General features: G+C 45.3%; 2 long non-coding RNA genes across 3 annotated transcripts in view; one reads left to right on the top strand and one right to left on the bottom strand.

Annotated features, from left to right (window-relative positions):
• LOC135051168 (uncharacterized) overlaps window positions 1-17,371 on the bottom strand; it is a 184,823-nt gene extending 167,452 nt beyond the window's left edge. The window contains exon 1 of the long non-coding RNA XR_010242091.1: window positions 16,880-17,371. This is a non-coding gene — a long non-coding RNA (uncharacterized LOC135051168). The remainder of the gene's footprint in view (window positions 1-16,879) is intronic.
• LOC135051167 (uncharacterized) overlaps window positions 17,276-25,424 on the top strand; it is a 94,583-nt gene continuing 86,434 nt past the window's right edge. The window contains exons 1-3 of one of the 2 annotated variants that reach the window (XR_010242089.1): window positions 17,276-17,846; window positions 18,203-18,352; window positions 20,758-20,876. This is a non-coding gene — a long non-coding RNA (uncharacterized LOC135051167). Of the gene's footprint in view, window positions 17,847-18,202; window positions 18,353-20,757; window positions 20,877-25,424 lie in introns of those variants that run through there. The other variant, XR_010242090.1, reaches the window with a different exon arrangement.

Here is a 25,424-nt window from a genome sequence, read left to right as displayed (position 1 = left end):
TAGTTAGGAATTTTACTCACGGCATTACGAGGTTTTTTCTTCGTTCTGGTGATCATAATGTGATTGACAGGAAGTGGGTGTTTCTGGGCGGAAACTGGCCGTTTTATGGGAGTGTGTGAAAAAACGCTACCGTTTCTGGGAAAAACGCGGGAGTGTCTGAAGAAATGGGGAGTGTCTGGGCGAACGCTGGGTGTGTTTGTGACGTCAAACCAGGAACGAAACTGACTGAACTGATCGCAGATGCCGAGTAAGTGTGGAGCTACTCAGAAACTGCTAAGAAGTGTCTATTCGCAATTCTGCTAATCTTTCGTTCGCAATTTTGATAAGCTAAGATTCACTCCCAGTAGGCGGCGGCTTAGCGTGTGCAAAGCTGCTAAAAGCAGCTTGCGAGCGAACAATTCGGAATGAGGGCCCTTGGCTTTAAGTATTCCATAAGGAATTCCTTTTTATCAATTTTTGACCACTCATTCCCAAAGTAAAACAGTAAAACAGGTCTGGTTACAGCTAATGAGACAGGATGTACCAAATAAAATAATCTGGTAATCCATTTCTTTAAAAAGTCTATGGGGGTCATTCCGAGTTGTTCGCTCGCTAGCAGATTTTAGCAGCATTGCACACGCTAGGCCTCCGCCCTCTGGCAGTGTATCTTAGCTTAGCAGAATAGCGAACGAAAGATTCGCAGAATTGCGAATAGAAAATTCTTAGCAGTTTCTGAGTAGCTCGAGACCTACTCACAGATTGCGATCAGCTCAGGCCGTTTCGTTCCTGGTTTGACGTCACAAACACGCCCTGCGTTCGGCCAGCCACTCCCCTGTTTCTCAAGACACTCCCGCGTTTTATCCTGGCACGCCTGCGTTTTTCCGCGCACTCCCAGAAAACGTCCAGTTTCTGCCCAGAAACACCCACTTCCTGTCAATCACACTCCGATCACTTCAACGATGAAAAATCTTCGTTCGGACGTGAGTAAATCTACTAAGTTTTGTGCTAAAATACTAACCGCATGCGCACTGCGTACCATGCGCACGCGCATTTTTGCCTTAATCACTCCGTTGTGAAAATCGGCAACGAGCGAACAACTCGGAATGACCCCCTATATTTCAATTAAAGGACTTTTACATACTTTTTGTAAAATGTAGGATTTGTGCAATAAGTTACTATGTGGCTCTACAGATAAGTGTACTTGTATTTGTTTAATCTTCTCTTAACATGGCAGTTTTGTGTTCATGATCATATTTGGCACTTGTGTTTGCACCAGTGGTCGAGTACTTGCAAGAGATATACCTGCTATACAGTAGGTGTAACTGGATATACTGCTTACTTAGGATAGCAAGAGAAATGTGGCACAGATCTCCAATCAGTGCAATGAACAACTCGCTGCTCTCAATAAAGGGAATTACTCAACCCTTCCATATGGTACAAAAAATCTAGGAAAGAAGCGCTTGTTCTCAGGTATTTAATAAAAATAATTGAATAATACAATAAAATAAGTAATACATATATTGGCTTAAAAATATGAATATAGTATCTAATAATCTATATTTATAAATGCAAAAGCCCTCACTCACTCACTGACTTACTGACTCATCTTACTTCCCGATATCTCAGGAAGATGAAATTTAACATACTGTAGGTATTCTTCAGGTGGGAAAAATGAAAACTACGTAATTAGAATTTTAATAAACCTCCCCTAAGGGGATGAACAGGGGTTGACATAATGACATCATTACCGATGCGTGGCTTGTGTTGCGTGAACGATAATGCCCAAATGGACAATTGGATCAAAATTTGGATTGCATCTCCAGTGGCTAGAATTTCATAAACTACAAAAATGGTTCTGTTACTTTTACGGTATCTCTCACTGACAGACTGACTGTTCACTAATTCTCTTACTTCCATATATGTTAGGAAGCTGATATTTATCAAAGATATTCTTCAGGCAGAAATAGGAAAACTACGTACAGTAATTAGAATTTTAATAAACCTCCCTAAGGGGATGAAAATGGGGTTGATATAATGACATCATTACCGATGCGTGGCTTGCGTTGTGCAAACGATAATGCCCAAACGGACAATCGGATCAAAATTTGGATTGCACCTCCAGTGAGTAGCATTTCATAAAGTACAAAAATTTCATAAAGTACAAAAATAGTCCTGTCACTTTTTACTGTATCTGCTACGGATGGTCCCTGGGTAACGCCAAGAACCATGGATTAATATTTACTTACATTAAGACATCTTAAATTTACATCTCTATAGATTTACCACATTTTTAGCATATTTACAACTATGAAAATCAGAAACTCCTGTGTGAACAACGGGTAGAAGAACAGCTAGTATCCCATTAAATGTCCATACACAGAAAGTGTTAATATCAAAGGCATTCATTTAGTGAGGTTGTTTCCAAGTTGTTTGTAGTTTAAAGACTACAATTCTACGTTAGAGTGAAGCACATAAGCAGAGATAATCATGTATGCTACTGGTGCAGTCCTACGATGCAGCCATTTCCAGAGGGATTGATTCCAAATCACTGCAAGGACAGGTCATAGATCACTAACTGGAAATTAGTATGAATCCTTAAAGCGTTTCTCCACCTCCACACAATAGTGCAAGTGAAAGATTTTGATTTCAAACATCCTTCCTGCATGGTGAGCTGAAGCAGGATACTCGCATGTAGAAACCACAAGGATTTAAGGAACCTCATATTTTAGTATGCAAACTCCAGAACAGTATAAAGTATATGATATGAAGTAGTCTGTGAGAAATGCAAAATCCCCCTAAAAATGGAGTGCCCATAAAGGAGATTTGTGAGGAGCAGAGCAGAACCCCATATACTCTATGCACAAAGATATTGACCGACAGATGGATCTACCTGCTCATTTATGTGGTTGATCTTGTAGCTTGCTTTGACCAACAAGTGGATACAATTTAAATGTTATAAGACAAACCAGAATTTTCTGGCAAAAGACTTAAGATATACAGTATCACAATGAGTTTTCCCCGGGGTCACCGCACAACCATTTTGATCAAAGTCACATGACCGGCTTAGCGAAGAAAGCAGGCCTTTGACCTTGCTTGTGTGTGCAGGCACATCTGTTTGCCATCTCAGCCTGAATGATAGGGGAGTCCTGCTGCCTGTTAACACTGATAATCACAGCCGCGTACTGCCTCTAGTTCACAGAGCTATGAATTCTTCTGGAATCAATAGCCTGCTTGACTGAGTGCCAAACTGAGGAAAGCACAGAGTTGGGGCCCTCTCTCTTAGACAGGGCAGTGGCCGCTGTGTTCCCACTGTTGGAAATTATGTGTGTGCAGATGTTGATATTGCAGATTTATATACAGCAGTGGATGACTCAAATTATGAATATCCCAGTTACTTAACCAGTTGTGTTGGCTTATTGATAGATAACAGATGTACCCACTGTTACATGTGCACTGGTGATGGAGCGGAGCTGGACCAAATAGGGTTTCATACAGCTCACCAGACTGTAAGTTTACACTGAAAATGGGTAGCTGTGCAGGAATGTTGGAACAGCTTTATGGAAGGTGCAAACCAGATATCTCATAGGCGCTAAGTAGGAGACTTTGGTCTCCCACCATGTTACTTCACAGTCTTATACAGTAAAGAAATAAGATGGACCCTGCACATTCTGAATAATGATCTGGGTGGCCACCTTGAGATAGGGCATGATGCCTCCCTAGAGGACAGGAAGACTAGAGTCTATGCAGTAACACACTCTTCCTTCAACACCACCATCACCAAGGTACATCCACCCCTGTCCACACAGCACAGGACTGTATGCCGGACTATGTGATTGTACCCATTTTCACCCTCTCCCTGTCACCCACTGCCTATCCCTATTACTTTTCCCTGTCGCTATGTTCCTCTCCCTGACACCCACTGCTTATCCCTGTCATCCTCTGCCTCTCCCTGTCACCTAATGGTGTATGGCATATTATGGACTTGGAGTGATTCAGAAGAAGAGGGCCCAATGTATATTTTTGTGCCTGGGCCCAGAGGTGTATCTACCCATTAGCCAGGATGGCACTCGCCAGAGGCGCCAGGCAAGGAGGGGGCGCTGCCTGGCGGTGCCTCCCGTGGCCAAAGGGTAGAAGAGTAGTACTGTCAGATTGTACCTGGTGAGAGCCTGTTACTGCTGGCACGGTGCCGGTGTCCGTCAGCACCGCACTGCACTAGTGATCAGACTAGTGTCCGGCAGCACCGCACTTGTCATCAGACTCAAAATAAACTACAGCTCCCAGCAGCCCTTGCCAATAGGCATTATAAGCAAATGTCTAGGGCATCTGGAATACCCAGGGGCATCCGTTCCCAGGGCTAGGGCCAGCTCTGTTATTGCAGCCAGCCAGGAGGAGAGTTAAGGGCCCCATACACTTATATGACATGACGGTCCGTCATTTCGTCTAGGATTTCCCTTCAACCTCCCGGCTGCCTCCCGGGCGGCAGGATAGTAAAAGATACATCGTATGTGGTCCTTTTTCATAAGATGTATCTTTTACTATCCCAGCCATTCCTGCGGGATCCTACATATCACAAGTGCAGCACTCGTGATATGTCTGATCTAGGGTGATCCGATCCGATGCTCACGGGAATGCACATCGGATCGGGTCGGGAGTAAAGTACAAAGAAAATGCCCGATTTCACCCAATATATTGGCCCGAATGCCCGAGTTGGGGTGAAATCAGGCATTATCGTTCTAGTGTATGGGGCCCTTTAGGATGGAGGCTGCAGCAGCACAGAGTCGTATCTCTGCTCACACAGGTAGGCAGTGACTTTACTTTCACTTTCTGCCTGCCCTGTGGCTGAGCACAGACGGCAGCTGCAGAGGAAGCCAGGCACTGAGCCTGCGGAGCCAGAACCCTGCCCCAGCACTGCCGCATCACAGCACAAAGGTAAGATATGGATGGGGCAAAGGGGGACTTATGGTAAGAGGAAGGTGGCTAATAACACTGTTATGGGGGGGACCTATAAGGAGTGGGGGAAGGGGGGTATTGACACTGCTACGTGGGAGACCTATGGGGAGTGGGGGAAGGTGGGTAATGACACTGCTATGTGGGAGTGGGAGTCCTATGGGGAGTGGGGGTAGGGGGGAACTGACACTGCTATCAGGGGGAGAACTATGGAAAGTGGGGGCACAGGGGAATATGACACTGTTATTGGGGGAGACATGGGGTGTAAGAGCAGCTGATAACACTGCTATTAGGGGGTAGGGCATGAGGCAGAGACACATGGGAAGGGGGGGCTCTGCTGTGGGGGAGAGGGCATAGGCATGCACACGGTGGGTGGCATGTGTGCACAGGCACACCCTGATGTTGGGCAACCCCACATGCCTAGTCAGACACTGCACAAATATTTAATATAGAACCAGCTCTGGCCAGCACTTGCTGACTAATTACACATAATACACACTATGCAGTCACAATGTGCGGGTACCATCTCTACCCAGCTCCCATTGTGACACTGTCCGCCGTGATTCCTATCCTGCCAATGGAGCGGACACCGCATACCAGGAGAAGGTTCTGTGTGTGAGTTGTACTGACTGATAGGGGGAGATCTGTCTCAGGGGGATGGGGGAATCTTCTATAATGGGAGGAGGGAGCTATTCTGTGCTAAGGGAGATAATGTGTCTGAGAGGAAGGGGGATCCCTGTACTAGCGGAAATAATCTGTCTGAGGGAGCAAGGTGCAGGTGTGTGAGATGGAAGGTGGGAGCGAGGTGCAGGGGAGGTGGAAGATGGGAGCGAGGTGCAGGGGAGTTGGTAGGTGGGAGCGAGGTGCAGGGGAGGTGGAAGATGGGAGCGAGGTGCAGGGGAGTTGGAAGGTGGGAGCGAGGTGCAGGGGAGGTGGAAGATGGGAGCGAGGTCATGGGGAGATGGAAGGTGGGAGCGAGGTGCAGGGGAGGTGGAAGATGGGAGCGAGGTGCAGGGGAGACAGAAGGTGGGAGTGAAGACGAGGTTTGAGAAATGGAAGGTGGGAGCGAGGTGCAGGGGAGATGGAAGGTGGGAGCGAGGTGCAAGGTAGATGGAAGGTGGTAGCGAGGTGCAGGGGAGGTGGAAGATGGGAGTGAGGTGCAGGGGAGACAGAAGGTGGGAGTGAAGACAAGGTTTGAAAAATGGAAGGTGGGAGCGAGGTGCAGGGGAGATGGAAAGTGGGAGCGAGGTGCAGGGGAGATGGAAGGTGGGAGTGAGGTGCAGGGGAGACGGAAGGTGGGAGTGAAAAAGAGGTGTGGGAGATGGAAGGTGGGAGTGAGGTACAGGTGTGATGTGAGAGTTGGAAGGAGGGAGTGAGGTACATGGGCGATAGAGGGAGGGAGTGAGAGGTGCGGGGGGAGGTGAGACTGAGAGATGGAATGAGGGAATGAAAACTACAGGGCTAAAGAGGAACATAGGGCATGAGACGTGCAAGGAGGTAAGTAAAGGAAGGAGGAAGTTTAGGCAGGGGTGGCATATGAGACATTAAGGCGTTTGGCATCCCGGCGGTCGGAAAGCTGACGCCAGCATCCCGAAACTGCTCGGAATGCTGATGCTGGCATCCCAACTTAGATAGCGATGCAGAAAGCCAAAATCCGGATCGAGTTGGTGCCAAAGTCTCCATTGGCAAGCCGTGTGGGAGGGTTAGGGTTAGGCTGCGAGGGTGGGAGGGTTAGGGATAGGCTGCAGGGAGGGAGATTAGAAAGGGTGGGTTAGGGTTAGGCACCACTGAAGAGGCTGGGGGGGGGGTGTTAGGGTCAGGCTGTGGGAACAGTGGGTTAGGGGTAGGGGGGGGGATGGTGTAACATGAATATGAGACACTACTGTGCGGTGTAATGTGAATAAGGGACACTACTGTGTGGCATAATTTGAATTGGAGGTACTATTGTGTACATGCCCATCCCCCACAAGACCATGCCCCATTTCCAGTACTCATACCTTAATTCAAATGTGTGTAGGGGGTGGGGTGGGGCGCCTGCGCCTTACTTTGCCAGAGGCACTCAGACCCCTAGATACACCCCTGCCTGGGCCCACCACTCACAAGTTCCACTACTGATTACAGTGTAAAATATTTAACTATTACTGTACTGTAGGTTTGAATACAAAGAACCCCCTCTCAAATAGAGCAACTATAACCATCAACCTTGTGACCAAGAATTAACAGACTGTTGGAGGCCTAATGTATTTGGTTTAACTCTCTTCTTGTTTCTCTGCTAAATAACTGATTATATTATTGACTAATAAACCCTTTAGGCAGCAGTTTGATAGTTTGGCAAAGAATACACTAAGGATTGTTTTTCATCAAGAAATTATTTTACTTAATTTTATTTGATTCCTGCATTTCATATATTGTTATTTTCTGTGTATTTCAATTAGAACTTTTTCATTTCAGTTATCCATGACTAATGCATTGTATCACATCAGGAATTCATTTTATTTAGTTTTATTGTATTTCAACTGCATTTCAACTAGTTATTTTCCTTGGATTTCAATTATAGCTTATTTCTCAATTACCTAAGTACAGTATATTGCTTCACATTATCATCTAAATATTCATCATTCCATCTTTTTCAGTATTTTATAAGTATTGCTTTCTTACACTTATCCAAAACCACCTGCTGCCATAATAGCCTTTTGGGGCTACTTTGCAATATATTTACAGCCTGCTATTATTGTAAAAGTTTTATTCATTATCGTTTGATTTTATTTATGTGCAGTTATTTTAATTTTAACTATTCTTTCTCTGTTATACTACTACTATATTATTTCCTTTATTAATCAATTATATTTCTCTAACGTCCTAGTGGATGCTGGGGACTCCGTAAGGACCATGGGGAATAGACGAGCTCCGCAGGAGACATGGGCACTTTAAGAAAGAATTTGGATTCTGGTGTGCTCTGGCTCCTCCCTCCATGTCCCTCCTCCAGACCTCAGTTTGAATCTGTGCCCGGACGAGCTGGGTGCTGTTTAGTGAGCTCTCCTGAGCTTGCTATAAGAAAGTATTTTGTTAGGTTTTTTTATTTTCAGGGAGCTCTGCTGGCAACAGACTCCCTGCATCATGGGACTGAGGGGAGAGAAGCAGCCCTACTCTCTGCAGATAGGTCCTGCTTCTTAGGCTACTGGACACCATTAGCTCCAGAGGGATCGTACACAGGATCTCACCCTTTGTCGTCCGATCCCGGAGCCGCGCCACCGTCCCCCTCGCAGAGCCGGAAGACAGAAGCCGGGTGAAAGAAGCAAGAAGACTTCGAAATCCGCGGCAGAAGACTCCAGTCTTCACTGAGGTAGCGCACATACTCCGGTCACTGTAAGGGTGCAGGGCGCAGGGGGGGGGGGGGGGGCGCCCTGGGCAGCAATTAGAGACCTCTTTGGCAAAAGTTTGCATATATACAGTTGGGCACTGTATATATGTATGAGCCCCCGCCAAAAAATTGTACATGAAAGTGGGACAGAAGCCCGCCGTCGAGGGGGCGGGGCTTCTCCCTCAGCACTCATCAGCACTCTCCACAGCACCGCTGAGAGGAAGCTCCCCAGCCTCTCCCCTGCAGTTACACGGTAGAAGAGGGTAAAAAGAGAGGGGGGGCACATAATTAGGCACAAAAATCAATATAAACAGCAGCTACTGGGTTAACATTAAGCTACTGTGTTATTCCTGGGTTAATAGCGCTGGGGTGTGTGCTGGCATACTCTCTCTCTGTCTCTCCAAAGGGCCTTATGGGGGAATTGTCTTCAGATGAGCATTCCCTGAGTGTGTGGTGTGTCGGTACGTGTGTGTCGACATGTCTGAGGTAAAAGGTTCCCCTAAGGAGGAGATGGAGCAAATATGTGTGTGAGAGGGTGTCTCCGTCGACAACGCCGACACCTGTTTGGATATGTGTAATTAAGTGCTAAGGTGAATTTATTGCACAAAAGATTACAAAACAGACAGGGAATCTACCCATGTCTGTCCCTATGTCGCAGAGACCTTCAGAGTCTCTCAATGATCACTATCCAAAATAATAGACACTGATATCGACACGGAGTCTGACTCCAGTGTCGACTACGATAATGCAAAGTTACAGCCAAAATGGTAGAAAAGTATTCAATATATGATTATTGTAATAAAAGATGATTTGCATATCACTGACGACTCATCTGTCCCTGACACAAGGGTACACATGTTTAAGGGGAAGAAAGCTGAGGTAAATTTCCCTCCTCTCATGAAGAAAAAGAGCGGGAATCTCCAGACAAGAGACTGCAGTTTCCCACAAAGAATTCTCAGGGAGTATCCTTTCCCTACTAGGGCCAAGATACGATGGGAATCTTCCCCTAGGGTGTCACAAAAGGTAGCCCTGACGTAACAGCTATCCTCAGGGATCCTGCAGATAGCGTGCACATTCTGGTACACTACTCAGACCGGCGATTGTGTCGACATGGGTTTATAGCGCTGTGGCAGCGTGGACAGGTACCTTATCAGCAGAGATTGAGACCCTAGTATGTATATATATATATATATATATATATATAGAGAGAGAGAGATATATATATTAAAGATGCTGTATTAAGAGATATATATATATAAAAAACATTCCCAAAGAGACATGAGTCTACTGTAGGGGTGGGCAACATGCGGCCCGCGGGCCGGATGCGGCCCGCGAACCGATTCTGCCTGGCCCGCTGTCCCATACCACTGTGCAATGACAAGCGGCCCGGCTGAGCCGCTTGTCATTGCGCTAGGAAGCTCCGAGATGCGGCGCCGCTGAGGAAATACCCGGTCACGCCATAGGATCTGCTGACCGGGATTTCCTCTGTGACATCAGGTGCTGGGCGGTATAGGGGGCGGAGCCACGCAGGAGCGTGCAGAGGGAAGCGGATCGCGGATCTTGCAGAAGGCAGTGGATAATCTGGGCAGCAGATCTGCCACTGTGAAAGAAATACATCAAAGGTAAAGCTGCTATATGGGTCCGGGGGGGGGGGGGGGGGGGGAGGGAATGAAGGAGAGGAGGGGGGTAGAGACTGCTGTATAGGTTCAGGGGAGGGGGAGAAGGGGGGTAGAGACTGCTTTATAGGTTCAGGGGAGGGGATGAAGGGGGTAGTGACTGCTATATGGGTTCAGGGGTGGGGGAAGGGGGGTAGAGACTGCTATATGGGTTTAAGGGAGAGGGGAGGTTTGAGACTGCTATGTGGGTTCAGGGAAGAGGAGGAGAGGAGGGGGGGGGGAGCTAGTAACCAGCCGTGAATATGATTGATAACAGCATTACACAGGATGCTGTTTGTTTGTTTTTCAGCAGTTTTTTTTTATTTATTTTTATTAGTGGATGTGTTTTTTAGACGTATGCGGTGTAATGTATATTGTGTGTGTGTTTTTATAGTTATATATATATATATATATATATATATATATTACTATGTTTTTATAGTTATATATATATATATATAAACTATGGGCCTAATTCAGACCTGATCGCTAGGGTGTGATTTTTGCACTGCTACGATCAGGTAGTCGCCACCTACAGGGGGAGGGAAATCACTGTGCAGGGGTGCGATGGCATGTGCAGGAGAAACAGAAGTTTGTGCAGTCTCTGCTCAGCCCAGGTATTACTCTTCCAGTGCGATGATCGGGTCGGAGCTGACGTCAGAAACACTCCCTCCAAACGCCTGGTCCCTCCTGCGTTTTTCCGTGCACTCCTCTAAAACGGTCCGTTGCCACCCACGAACGGCCTCTTCCTGTCAATCACCTTGCGATCACCTGTGCGATCGCTTTGTTCGCAACATCCCATCACTGCCCGACGCTCCCCAGCGCGGTGGACCGACGTGCCTGCGCACTGCAATGCATGCGCAGTTCAGACCAGATCACCCGCTGTGTGAAAATACACAGCAGCGACCGGGTCAGAATTGGGACCTATAACGGGTCTTATTTTGGGTTGGCTGCATTTGCATCTTGCAGCAACTGCTGACTAAGGGGCTGATTCAGACATGATCACTGTGCTGCAAATTTTGCTGTCCTGCGTTGGGGTAGTCGCCGCCCCCAGGAGGAGTGTAAATTCGCCAGTGCAAGTGTGCAATCGTATGTGTACGCAGAGCTGCAAAAATCTACTTTGTGCAGTCTCTGCGCAGCCTAGGACTTACTCCTACAAATATTTGTCATTCATATTAGGTCCCGCCCTTGTGTGTGGCCCTCGAACATTCACTGGAAGTGTTAAGCGGCCCCCCAGCTGAAATAATTGCCCACCCCTGGTCTACTGGGTCCTAGAGTCAAAGCTATGTCGATTTCTGCTTAATGTGTCCTGTAGAATATGCAATGGACAGATGATGCCGACTTAAGAGACATATGGAAGGCTGAGGATTGTGTGGAGAAGGGTTCTCGGACCTGGTCTCCACAGCTATAGCTGGTAATTCTGATATTTTGCCTTATATTCCTGCACAGCCTAGGAAAGTACGACATTATCAAATGCAGCCTTTCGAACAAAGAAACAAGAAAGTCCGAGGTGCGTCCTTTCTTGCCAGAGGCAGGGGCAGAGGAAAGAAGCTGCACAACACAGCTAGTTCCCAGGAACAGAAGTCCTCCCCGGCCTCTACAAAATCCATCGCATGTCGCTGGGGCTCCACAGGCGGAGATAGGCCCAGTGGGGGCACGCCTTCGTAAGTTCAGCCACAAGTGGGATCACTCCCTGTTAGATCCCTGGGCAATAGATATTGTGTCTCAGGGATACAAGCTGGACTTTCAGGAGATCACCCTCACCGACGGCCCTGCCGGCTTCCCCCCACGAGAGGGAAACAGTGTTAAATGCAATTCACAAATTGTATCTTCAACAGGTGGTGGTCAAGGTTCCCCTCCTTCAACAAGGAGGGGGTTATTATTCGACCATGTTGTAGTCCCGAAACCGGACGGTTCTGTCAGACCCATATTGAATTTAAAATCCCTGAACATATGTGTGACTAAGCTAAGCGACCCAAGTGGCCGACACAAACACCTGGCCCATCTAGGAGTGGCACTGCAGTGTCAGACAGGATGGCAGATTAAAAAAATAGTCCCCAAACAGCACATGATGCAAAGAAAAAAAGAGGCGCAATGAGGTAGCTGTGTGACTAAGCTAAGCGACCCAAGTGGCCGACACAAACACCTGGCCCATCTAGGAGTGGCACTCCAGTGTCAGACAGGATGGCAGATTAAAAAATAGTCCCCAACAGCACATGATGCAAAGATAAAAAGAGGTGCACCAAGGTCGCTGTGTGACTAAGCTAAGCGACCCAAGTGGCCGACACAAACACCTGGCCCATCTAGGAGTGGCACTGCAGTGTCAGACAGGATGGCACTTCAAAAAAAGTCCCCAAACAGCACATGATGCAAAGAAAAAAAGAGGTGCAATGAGGTAGCTGTGTGACTAAGCTAAGCAACACAAGTGGCCGACAGAAACACCTGGCCCATCTAGGAGTGGCACTGCAGTGTTAGACAGGATGGCAATTCAAAAAATAGTCCCCAAACAGAACATGATGCAAAGAAAAAAAGAGGTGCAATGAGGTAGCTGTGTGAATAAGCTAAGCAACATAAGTGGCCGACACAAATACCTGGGCCATCTAGGAGTGGCACTGCAGTGTCAGACAGGATGGCACTTCAAAAAATAGTCCCCAAACAGAACATGATGCAAAGAAAAAAAGAGGTTCAATGAGGTAGCTGTGTGACTAAGCTAAGCAACACAAGTGGCCGACACAAACACCTGGCCCATCTAGGAGTGGCACTGCAGTGTCAGACAGGATGGCACTTCAAAAAATAGTCCCCAAACAGCACATGATGCAAAGATAAAAAGAGGTGCAATGAGGTAGCTGTCTGACTAAGCTAAGCAACACAAGTGGCCGACACAAACCCCTGGCCCATCTAGGAGTGGCACTGCAGTTTTCTAGCGAGAGGATGAGTGCTTCCATTCTCATGTGAATCTGAACCACTAGCCATGAACATAGGCCAGGGCCTCAGCCGTTCCTTGTCACTCCGTGTCGTAAATGGCATATTGGCAAGTTTACGCTTCTCATCAGACGCTTTTAATTTTGATTTTTGGGTCATTTAACTGAACTTTTGTTTTTTGGATTTTACATGCTCTCTACTATGACATTGGGCATTGGCCTTGGCAGACGACGTTGATGGCATTTCATCGTCTCGGCCATGACTAGTGGCAGCAGCTTCAGCTCAAGGTGGAAGTGGATCTTGATCTTTCCCTATTTTACCCTCCACATTTTTGTTCTCCATTTTTTAATGTGTGGAATTATATGCCAGTAATATATCAATAGCAATGGCCTACTACTATATATATTGCGCACAAAAACTTAAATGCACCACAGGTATGGATGGATAGTATACTTGACGACACAGAGGTAGGTAGAGCAGTGGCCTACTGTACCGTACTGCTATATATTATATACTGGTGGTCAGCAAAATTATGCACTGTCCTACTACTATATATATACTGTGCACAAAAACTTAAATGCACCACAGGTATGGATGGATAGTATACTTGACGACACAGAGGTAGGTAGAGCAGTGGCCTACTGTACCGTACTGCTATATATTATATACTGGTGGTCAGCAAAATTATGCACTGTCCTACTACTATATATATATAGCGCACAAAAACTTAAATGCACCACAGGTATGGATGGATAGTATACTTGACGACACAGAGGTAGGTAGAGCAGTGGCCTACTGTACCGTACTGCTATATATTATATACTGGTGGTCAGCAAAATTATGCACTGTCCTACTACTATATATATACTGGCACAAAAACTTAAATGCACCACAGGTATGGATGGATAGTATACTTGACGACACAGAGGTAGGTAGAGCAGTGGCCTACTGTACCGTACTGCTATATATTATATACTGGTGGTCAGCAAAATTATGCACTGTCCTACTACTATATATATACTGCGCACAAAAACTTAAATGCACCACAGGTATGGATGGATAGTATACTTGACAACACAGAGGTAGGTAGAGCAGGGGCCTACTGTACCGTACTGCTATATATTATATACTGGTGGTCAGCAAAATTATGCACTGTCCTACTACTATAAATATTCTGCGCACAAAAACTTAAATGCACCACAGGTATGGATGGATAGTATACTTGATGACACAGAGGTAGGTAGAGCAGTGGACTACTGTACCGTACTGCTATATATTATATACTGGTGGTCAGCAAAATTATGCACTGTTCTCCTACTATATATACTGCGTAAAACTTAAATGCACCACAGGTACGGATGGGATAGTATACTTGACGACACAGAGGTAGGTAGAGCAGTGGACTACTGTACCGTACTGATATAATTCTGGTGGTCACTGGTCAGCAAAATTCTGCACTGTCCTCCTACTATATACTACAATGCAGCACAGATATGGAACGTTTTTCAGGCAGAGAACGTATAATACTGGTGGTCACTGTTCAGCAAAACTCTGCACTGTCCTCCTACTATATAATACTGGTGGTCCCCAGTCCCCACAATAAAGCACACTGAGCACAGATATTTGCAGCACACTGAACACAGATATTTGCAGCACACTGAGCACAGATATTTGCAGCACACTGAACACAGAAACCGAGAGAACGCCAGCCACGTCCTCTTACTATTATCTCCAATGCACGAGTAAAAAATGGCGGCAACGCGCGGCTCCTTATATAGAATACGAATCTCGCGAGAATCCGACAGCGGGATGATGACGTTCAGGCGCGCTCGGGTTACCCAAGCAAGGCGGGAAGATTCGAGTCCACCTCGGAACCGTGTAAAATTCCGAGGAACCGAACCCGCTCATCACTAATATATAGTGTAGTTGTAGGTATATGCAATTAGTTATATATTACAGATGTGCAGTTTGCTTCTTTAGAAATGTGAACCCACCCAAATTTTGATGTTCCGAACCAAATGGAGTCCTGGTTTGGTTCCCCTGAGGAGATCCGATCAGAAACCGAGTCCTGATTCGGATCTTCCCAGGTATGGAATTCGGATTTTGAAACTGAATTTCAGGTTTTAAGTTGCATAAATGACATGATTTTAGCTGCTTTTTTAAAATCCATTTTCAAAAAATCCTAAACCCAAGATCAGCATTTTAAATTTGAATTATAAATCAAACACTTAAGGGAGGTTTTGCAGAAAACACGATGTGTGGTATTAAAAGTACAAAACAATTTTCTGTCATGGACAAATGTGATATTAAAATTTTTAACTAATTACAGACAATAAAAAAAATATATTTAAAAAAGCACATCATCAGTAAATAAACATAAGGCATAAAATCAAAACAAACTAAAATATAAAGCATACTATGAATAAAATACAGTACCTCACTTCTAGGAGAAGATTGGATGCGTTAACTGGCATCTGGATGCTTCCTCAAGCAGTAAGAAGTCTATTACTAGAAGTGAGCTAATTTATTAATTTTATGCTTTATTATTTTTAATTTTTTTTTTAATTTTATGCCTGATGGAATTTTACTGATGCGGTATTTTTTAAAATATATACAGGTATATATATATATATATATATATATATATATATATATATATGTAACCCTCTTTCCACACTAATCTATTGATTGATTACCCTAAATGTGCCTCCACCCAAGCTATGAGATTATTTTGGTTGGGCTTGCTTGGGTAAGCCCTATCCCCTAATAAGGTGATTCTTCAATATATATTCATGTGCATGTAAATACAACTTCCCTTTGACTTTAATATACCTATTCTCTTTTCCAGCTCTCTACGCACGACTTCCAGCAACACCAGGAAGAATGGTATGTATAGTAGTTTTAATGTCACAGTAATAAATATTTAATAACATTACATAGCCATATATGAATATATAAATATATTTCTTAATATACTCCTTTTTCCCTTTCTAAAATATTTGCCTTAGTGTGCCTATCCAATTATAAATGCATGCAACACAAAAAAACTCTCCGCCTTCTCTTAGGCAACAAATAACCCGGGTACCCTTGTCCTGTTAGGGAACTCGTTGGGGCCCTGGGGTTCCTGTGTTAGAGTTATAGTAGTATCTGGAAGGATATCTTTTCATTACAATGTTGCAATCCTGCTATAAATAGCAAATCAGGTAGTCTCTACTGAATATTAATGGGGTCCATGGGGCCGATATTCCCATCTGTTGCTCTAACTGTGGACTGAATAATCTGTAGATACTTCCCCTTAATAATTTCTGGCACTGTCTTTGAAGTATCAGTTTTCTCTGGTACACAAAGGATAATACGAGCCTTTGTTTAATGTTGTAGCATTTTGTGTCCAATAAATTATTACTTGCAGCTATGTAGAATTCAGTGTCTGCTAGACTGCGACTGCTACTTATGTTTCCTTTCTAGCTGTCCAAAGGGAAGTTTTTTTCATAGGTAACAAAGTCTTCTGTCTAACTAGTAACCAAATTGTTTCTCACAGACTGGTGACTGCAGCAGAAGTCCTTTTCTGTACTATGCAGCCTCCAACAGATGATATAAATAACATATGCAGTAGTATCTATATGGGAAGCTGTACCCTTTAATATGTCTTACAATTGTCCAGTATGTCACGTATAGCAAAGGTTTCAGCAGTCCCTTGTATGGTATCTCGGCCAATATGCTATATAACGGTTACTATTAATGTATTTAATCCTTTCACTAAATATCAGCATCATCTTATAATACTGTATAATTGAATTCAGCAGCTATATAACTGATTCTGCTATAAGCAATGCCTGTAGCTAAGGTTATATGTCCAACTCCTGTAGCTACATTGATAAATGTCATGCAGCTGGGGTTGTATAGTGCACAGTGGGAGTTTACTTAACCCCACTTCTCAGCTGCTGTGCTCCCGCTGTGACTAGGCCACTCCCCCAACTCTATGCTGAATGGCTGCTCCAGAGGGATGGTCACTCACCCAGTCATACCACACCGAATTTGGGTCTATGGGTCTGTGCTGTAGACTAGCCCCTTCGATTCCTCAGGGAGGCTGTCCCTACTTCTACCAGCCGCTGAATTTGGAGGATCGACTTGCTTGACCAGTGCTCCAGCCCTCCACACTTTCACTCTCCTGGCCTCCTATGCAATCAGTGCTGGCAGAGAGAGGTAAGGCGCTGTCCATCCTGGACTGTAGTCTCTCCTCACTCACGCGTCTACCACCGCAGCAGCTCCCGGTGTCAGCGATTCCCACACTTAACTGAACTAATTTCGACGGGGGTCACCTCCTTTACTGGTAAGAGATCCCCCTGTCCTCCGTCACTGCTCCTCACTGTATCACAGGCTACCGGCTCTTTTTCAACTGCCGCACCAGCAGCCCCTTTTATAACCTCCTCTCTAACTGCTCGTGACTCCTGCTCCCCGGCTATGGCATGCGGATGATGCTGCCGTGGGGACAGTCTAGCAGCTTCTTCCCCCTCCACTGTATTATAGCATACAAATTAACTTTATTAACATTACACATACACATATACTAATATAGCTCCCTAATAGTAACCATGGATTACACTATATATTTTTTTTTACATACTGCTGAGATAGCTGCATGTGCTCAGCGATGTTGTTTCCAAGTTAGGTGAATATATCTTCCAACCAGAAACTGGTACTGTGCTCATGTGACTCAGGCTTCCAATGGCAGACAAGCGCTCCCTATAGAAACCTGCAACTGTGGCTCAGCATTTATCGGAACAACTCCCTCCCTAGTGTGTTTCTCTCTGATCCCGGTCAACCTGTGTCATTATCTGCCCTCAGCGCTTCAGTATGCAGTCTGTGCCAGTGCTCCTGTTTCCAGTACTTCTACCGACAGTTTGCATTCAGCTAATCTGCTCTCAACCTGTGCCAATGATACTGTTTGCTGCCTGAGCTACAGCAGGAGCGGACATCAATCGGTGTGTAAACCAGTTCAAAAATAATTTCAAAGTTTGGACTGTGGGTAATATAACATGTAAATGAATATTTTTAATTTACATGCTTTCGCTAACCTCATTATTGGATGAGCTATGTATGCTTAGTTAATGTATTTTATGGATTACCTGATTTCTGTTGGGATACTTTGTGTCTTTGTAATGTAATAGAGGATATCATGTGGTATGTTATAGATAGCTGTTTCTTATCTAATAGTCAACAGCCCAGTGCTTTCCCTTCATTCGCTATAATTTGATCTTTATGCATCCAATATTCATTTTGATACAGTTGCTTCTATATCATTTATTAATATCTCAGTTGTTTGTATATTTGGTTACAGTTGCACAGAGAGATTGGTTGTCATGGGGACAGTGCACACTGAGCTGGCCACCTGGAGATTGGACTGATGCCAGCGACTTGGCGCTGTGAGATGATGTCATTGCGGCACTGGCTGGATCCTGCACATGGGGAATGAGCAGTGGGATACAAGGTACATGTGTTTCTCTTTCAATTTGAACTCCTGATGAAATGATTAAACCCTTCAAACTTTGCAATACTGACACCCTGTCCCAGCTGGTCTGTTTATTTGCCCTGCAAGAGTGGGCATGCCGTGGTACTGAAACCCCCCTCCCTTATTATAGCTTTCTTTATTCATTATAGTCCAGGTAGTGGCACCAAAGGCAGATGCTCAAAGCTGTCTACTGGTGGTGCTAGTCCTTAACATGGTCTGACACTGAGAGCACCTTGTATTACAACATAATAAAAATACGTAAAAAACACTCACTCATTAGTAAAAATATTTCAGTTTACATATTCAATCCCTTGTACTCCCCTTTATTATACTGCTACATGCTTATTGAAATGCCTGAATATACACAATAGCAGTGTCGGACTGGGGTGTGAAGGGCCCACCAGGGAAATGCAATCACAGTGGCCCAGTAAGGGGCGTTACCATATGCTGGAACGAGTGTGTCCAAGTGACCAGAGAGAAGTGGCCAGCCATTATAGGCACCACCTAGCATAGTATATAAAGAAAAAGAGCTCTACCTCGCTGCTCACTTCAAGCTGTTGTGTATGTGCCTGGGTTACATCGGGAGAGAGCAGTAGTATATGTGCCTGGGTTACATCGGGAGAAAGCAGTAGTATATGTGCCTGGGTTACATCGGGAGAGAGCAGAAGTATATGTGCCTGGGTTACATCGGGAGAGAGCAGTAGTATATGCGTCTGGGTTACATCGGGAGAGAGCAGTAGTATATGTGTCTGGGTTACATCGGGAGAGAGCAGTAGTATATGTGTCTGGGTTACATCGGGAGAGATCAGTAGTATATGCGTCTGGGTTACACAAAGAGAGAGCAGTAGTATATGCGCCTGGGTTATATTGGGAGAGAGCAGTAGTATATGCGTCTGGGTTACATTGGGAGAGAGCAGTAGTATATGCGTCTGGGTTACATCGGGAGAGAGCAGTAGTATATGTGTCTGGGTTACATCGGGAGAGAGCAGTAGTATATGCGCCTGGGTTACACAAAGAGAGAGCAGTAGTATATGTGCCTGGGTTACATCGGGAGAAAACAATAGTATATGCGCCTGGGTTACACCAGGAGAGAGCAGTAGTATGGCCCTCATTCCGAGTTGATCTCTCATTGCCGTTTTTCGCAGCATAGCGATCAGGCTAAAAATCAGCTGTTCTGCGCATGCGTATGGGCCGCAGTACTTTCACACAAAACTTTGCAGTTTTACACATGGCCGAACGACTGTTTTATATCGCTCGAGTGATCAGTGAGTGATTGACAGGAAAGGGGCGTTTGTGGGTGGTAACTGACCATTTTCCGGGAGTGTGCTAAAAAATGCAGGCGTGTCAGCAGAAAACGCAGGCGTGCCTGTAGAAATGGGAGAGTGGCTGGCCAAACGCAGGGCGTCTTTGTGACGTCAAAACAGGAACTGAACTGTCTGCAGTGATCGCAAGGTAGAAGTAAGTTTCGAGCTACTCTGAAACTGCATGAAAAAATGTATTAGCAGAACTGCTAACCCTTCGTTCGCACTTCTGCTAAGCTAAGATACACTCCCAAAGGGTGGCGGCTTAGCGTTTGCACTGCTGCTACACCAGGAGAGAGCAGTAGTATATGCGCCTGAGTTACACTGGGAGAGAGCAGTAGTATATGAGCCTGGGTTACATCTGGAGAGAGCAGTAGTATATGAGCCTGGGTTATATCTGGAGAGAGCAGTAGTATATGTGCCTGGGTTACACCGGGAGAGAGCAATAGTATATGCGCCTGGGTTACACCGGGAGAGAACAGTAGATACACATAAAGACCCCAGTATAGTGCCAGATACAAATAATGACCACAGTAGTGCAGTGCCATAAACACAGATGCCCCAGAAGTGCAGTGCCAGATGCACAGATGCCCACAACAGTGCCAGATACACATACGCTCCCAGTAGTGCAGTGCCAAATACACATACGCCCCCAGTAGTGCAGGGCCAGATACACAGATGCATCCAATAGTGCAGTGCCAGATACACATACACCCCCAGTAGTGCAATGCCAGATACACATACGCCCCCAGTAGTGCAGTGCCAGATACACAGATGGCCCGCAGCAGTGCAGTGCCAGATACACAGTTGCCCCCAGCAGTGCAGTGCCAGATACACATACACCCCCTCTGCTGCTGCTCCCGCTGCTGGTTCTGTGGCTGGGGGACGGGGAGGAGAGTGCAGCACATGCCTCTCCTCACCTCAGTCCGACTGTGCCTTTATATAGTGGCAACATATTATGCAGGGATTTATAGAAAATGTTTTTATCTGCAACTTATGATCACACAAACACACTAGACTCAATTTTACCCAAAGTTAATGGACCTGCCTTGTAAACACTGATGAAGTTTTACATTTTATCAGAATAAATAGTTCAGCTATGAAGAAGTTAGAGGTGAAGCTGGTGGAAAAGAGGTGGTGCAGACTGAAGATGTGGCGGGTCTGGACTGGCGATGGTGGGGAAAGGAGGAGCCAGAAGAGAACCACCAATAGCATAAATATGATATATCTCTTCTCTTATAATACATAACTTAAATCTCACTTGTTCTATGCATCACACTATATGTATGTCATTTCAGCACACAGCGCAATCTAAGCACAAAGTATAAGGGTTTATTCACCGCCACCGCCCAGGGATCACCTGCTGGTTGCTGGTCCTGTGGCTGGGGGCCGCGGAGGAGAGTGCAGCGTGCGCCTCTCCTCCCCTCAGTTCAACTGTGCAATCACCACCGCCGCCCAGGGATCACCTGCTGTTTGCTGGTCCTGTGGCTGGGGAGGAGAGCACAGTGCACGCCTCTCCTCCCCTCACTCCGACTGTGCAATCACCGCCGCCGCCCAAGATCACCTGCTGGCTGCTGGTCCTGTGGCTGGGGGCCGGGGAGGAGAGCGCAGCGTGCGCCTCTCCTCCCCTCAGTTCAACTGTGCAATCACCACCGCCGCCCAGGGATCACCTGCTGGCTGCTGGTCCTGTAGTTGGGGAGGAGAACGCAGCGCGCGCCTCTCCTCCCCTCAGTCCGACTGTGCAATCACTGTTGCCACCCGGGATCACCTCCTGGCTGCTGCCACTTTGGCTGGGACGAGAGCCGGGGAGGAGAGCGCAGTCCCACCCTCACACAAAAGAGGGCGTGGCTAATACTAGGCAGGGCCTACCGGTGAGTTCACCGGCTCCCCGGTGGCCCAGTCCAAGCCTGCACAATGGGGGTAATTCCAAGCTGATCGCAGCAGGAATTTTGTTAGCAGTTGGGCAAAACCATGTGCACTGCAGGGGAGGCAGATTTAACACGTGCAAAGAGAGTTAGATTTGGGTGTGGTGTGTTCAATCTGCAATCTAATTTGCAGTGTAAAAATAAAGCAGCCAGTATTTACCCTGCACAGAAATAAAATAACCCACCCAAATCTAACTCTTTCTGCACATGTTATATCTGCCTCCCCTGCAGTGCACATAGGGGGTCATTCCGAGTTGTTCGCTCGCAAGCTGCTTTTAGCAGCATTGCACACGCTAAGCCGCCGCCTACTGGGAGTGAATCTTAGCATAGTAAAATTGCGAACGAAAGATTAGCAGAATTGCGAATAGACACTTCTTAGCAGTTTCTGAGTAGCTCCAGACTTACTCGGCATCTGCGATCAGTTCAGTCAGTTTCATTCCTGGTTTGACGTCACAAACACACCCAGCGTTCGGCCAGACACTCCTCCGTTTCTCCAGCCACTCCCGCGTTTTTCCCAGAAACGATAGCGTTTTTTCGCACACACCCATAAAACGGCCTGTTTCCGCCCAGAAACACCCACTTCCTGTCAAACACATTACGATCACCAGAACGAAGAAAAAACCTTGTAATGCCGTGAGTAAAATACCTAACTGCATAGCAAATTTACTTGGCGCAGTCGCACTGCGGACATTGCGCATGCGCATTAGCGACTAATCGCTCCGTTGCGAGAAAAAAATAACGAGTGAACAACTCGGAATGACCCCCATGGTTTTGCTCAACTGCTAACAAAATTCCTGCTGTGATCAACTTGGAATTACCCCCAATAGGTATTAAAGGCACGCTGCACAATGATTTAGGAGTGTTTTGTTTGTAGTACTTTATACATTTATTTAACTGTGTTATAGATTTGTGTTACTGCATGTCTGTATGACTAGATAAGAATATGTATATTTTGTGACATTAGGTATTTTATGTGACACTACACAATGTTACCTTTAGTGCATACCATTGTCACTCTAGGTAAAATATAGCATATCCACAGTAAGTGGTAGTGCATGGTGTTGCTGAAAAACAGAATTTCCTGGAGTTACAGTATAGCACATGTTTATGTTCCTTTTTATATGTATCACAGTCAGGCATAGACCAATTTACAGTGTTCTCAATCACTGGATGCAAACCAAAAATTCTCCTTGGGCATTGGAAATTACTTTGTGACCTTTGTAATAATGATAACAGTATATAATGCAAACATCTATTTATTAACAGTATTATATGTCTGTGAGATCCTGTATATGTATCAGGGGGAAAAAACTACAAAAGTATACAGTGCTAAACATCAAACACATTATTAGATGCCTAGTCATGTAATTACAAGACAAATTTCAATATATATTATAAAAGTGGTTAGTACTATGAAAACAGAGAACACTGCTAATAAAAGGAATAGAAATCGATATTTAATCAGTACAACATATACACATAGATTATAAAATATATCAATATGGTCCTGATACTGAGGTATATAAATGCAGACATCATTTGTAGTCTTCATGCATTTGATGAATAACACTTCAAGTTTATATGTAATTCCAGTGGAGAAATAGTTTTGAGAATAATTCAATGTTAAGCTGTGATGTAATTAGAGATGAGCGGGTTCGGTTTCTCTGAATCCGAACCCGCCCGAACTTCATGGTTTTTTTCACGGGTCCGAGCAGACTCGGATCCTCCCGCCTTGCTCGGTTAACCCGAGCGCGCCCGAACGTCATCATGACGCTGTCGGATTCTCGCGAGACTCGGATTCTATATAAGGAGCCGCGCGTCGCCGCCATTTTCACACGTGCATTGAGATTGATAGTGAGAGGACGTGGCTGGCGTCCTCTCCATTTAGATTATAAGAGAGAGAGATTTACTGGAGCTTAGGACTAGGAGGAGTACTGTAGAAGTGTAGAGAGTGCAGAGAGTTTACTAGTGAGTGACCACCAGACAGTGCAGTTTATTTAATATATCCGTTCTCTGCCTGAAAAAAGCGATACACACAGTGACTCAGTCACATACCATATCTGTGTGCACTGCTCAGGCTCAGCCCAGTGTGCTGCATCATCTATATATATTATATATCTGTCTGACTGCTCAGCTCACACAGCTTATAATTGTGGGGGAGACTGGGGAGCACTGCAGTGCCAGTTATAGGTTATAGCAGGAGCCAGGAGTACATAATATTATATAGTGAGTGACCACCAGACAGTGCAGTTTATTTAATATATCCGTTCTCTGCCTGAAAAAAGCGATACACACAGTGACTCAGTCACATACCATATCTGTGTGCACTGCTCAGGCTCAGCCCAGTGTGCTGCATCATCTATATATATTATATATCTGTCTGACTGCTCAGCTCACACAGCTTATAATTGTGGGGGAGACTGGGGAGCACTGCAGTGCCAGTTATAGGTTATAGCAGGAGCCAGGAGTACATAATATTATATTAAAATTAAACAGGGCACACTTTTGCTGCAGGAGTGCCACTGCCAGTGTGACTGACCAGTGACCTGACCACACTGACCACCAGTATAGTTAGTAGTATACTTATATTGTGATTGCCTGAAAAAGTTAAACACTCGTCGTGTGACTTCACTTGTGTGTTGTTGTTTTTTTTATTCTATAAAAATAAAACTCATTCTGCTGACAGACAGTGTCCAGCAGGTCCGTCATTATATAATATATAATATATACCTGTCCGGCTGCAGTAGTGATATATATATATTTTTTATATCATTTATCATCCAGTCGCAGCAGACACAGTACGGTAGTTCACGGCTGTGGCTACCTCTGTGTCTGCACTCGGCAGGCAGTCCGTCCATAATTGTATACCACCTAACCGTGGTTTTTTTTTCTTCTTTATACATACATACTACTACGTCATCTCTTTATCAACCAGTCTATATTAGCAGCAGACACAGTACAGTACGGTAGTTCACGGCTGTGGCTACCTCTGTGTCTGCACTCGGCAGGCAGTCCGTCCATAATTGTATACCACCTAACCGTGGTTTTTTTTTCTTTCTTCTTTATACATACATAGTTACATAGACATCTCTTTATCAACCAGTCTATATTAGCAGCAGACACAGTACAGTACGGTAGTTCACGGCTGTGGCTACCTCTGTGTCTGCACTCGGCAGGCAGTCCGTCCATAATTGTATACCACCTAACCGTGGTTTTTTTTTCTTTCTTCTTTATACATACATAGTTACATAGACATCTCTTTATCAACCAGTCTATATTAGCAGCAGACACAGTACAGTACGGTAGTTCACGGCTGTGGCTACCTCTGTGTCTGCACTCGGCAGGCAGTCCGTCCATAATTGTATACCACCTAACCGTGGTTTTTTTTTCTTTCTTCTTTATACATACATAGTTACATAGACATCTCTTTATCAACCAGTCTATATTAGCAGCAGACACAGTACAGTACGGTAGTTCACGGCTGTGGCTACCTCTGTGTCTGCACTCGGCAGGCAGTCCGTCCATAATTGTATACCACCTAACCGTGGTTTTTTTTTCTTTCTTCTTTATACATACATACTACTACGACATCTCTTTATCAACCAGTCTATATTATTAGCAGCAGACACAGTACAGTACGGTAGTTCACGGCTGTGGCTACCTCTGTGTCTGCACTCGGCAGGCAGTCCGTCCATAATTGTATACCACCTAACCGTGGTTTTTTTTTCTTTCTTCTTTATACATACATAGTTACATAGACATCTCTTTATCAACCAGTCTATATTAGCAGCAGACACAGTACAGTACGGTAGTTCACGGCTGTGG

The sequence above is a fragment of the Pseudophryne corroboree genome, chromosome 2 (assembly GCF_028390025.1).
Source record: "Pseudophryne corroboree isolate aPseCor3 chromosome 2, aPseCor3.hap2, whole genome shotgun sequence".
NCBI lineage: Eukaryota > Metazoa > Chordata > Amphibia > Anura > Myobatrachidae > Pseudophryne > Pseudophryne corroboree.
The sequence above is the reverse complement of the archived record's forward strand: the minus strand, read 5'-3'. Positions and strand labels throughout refer to the sequence as shown.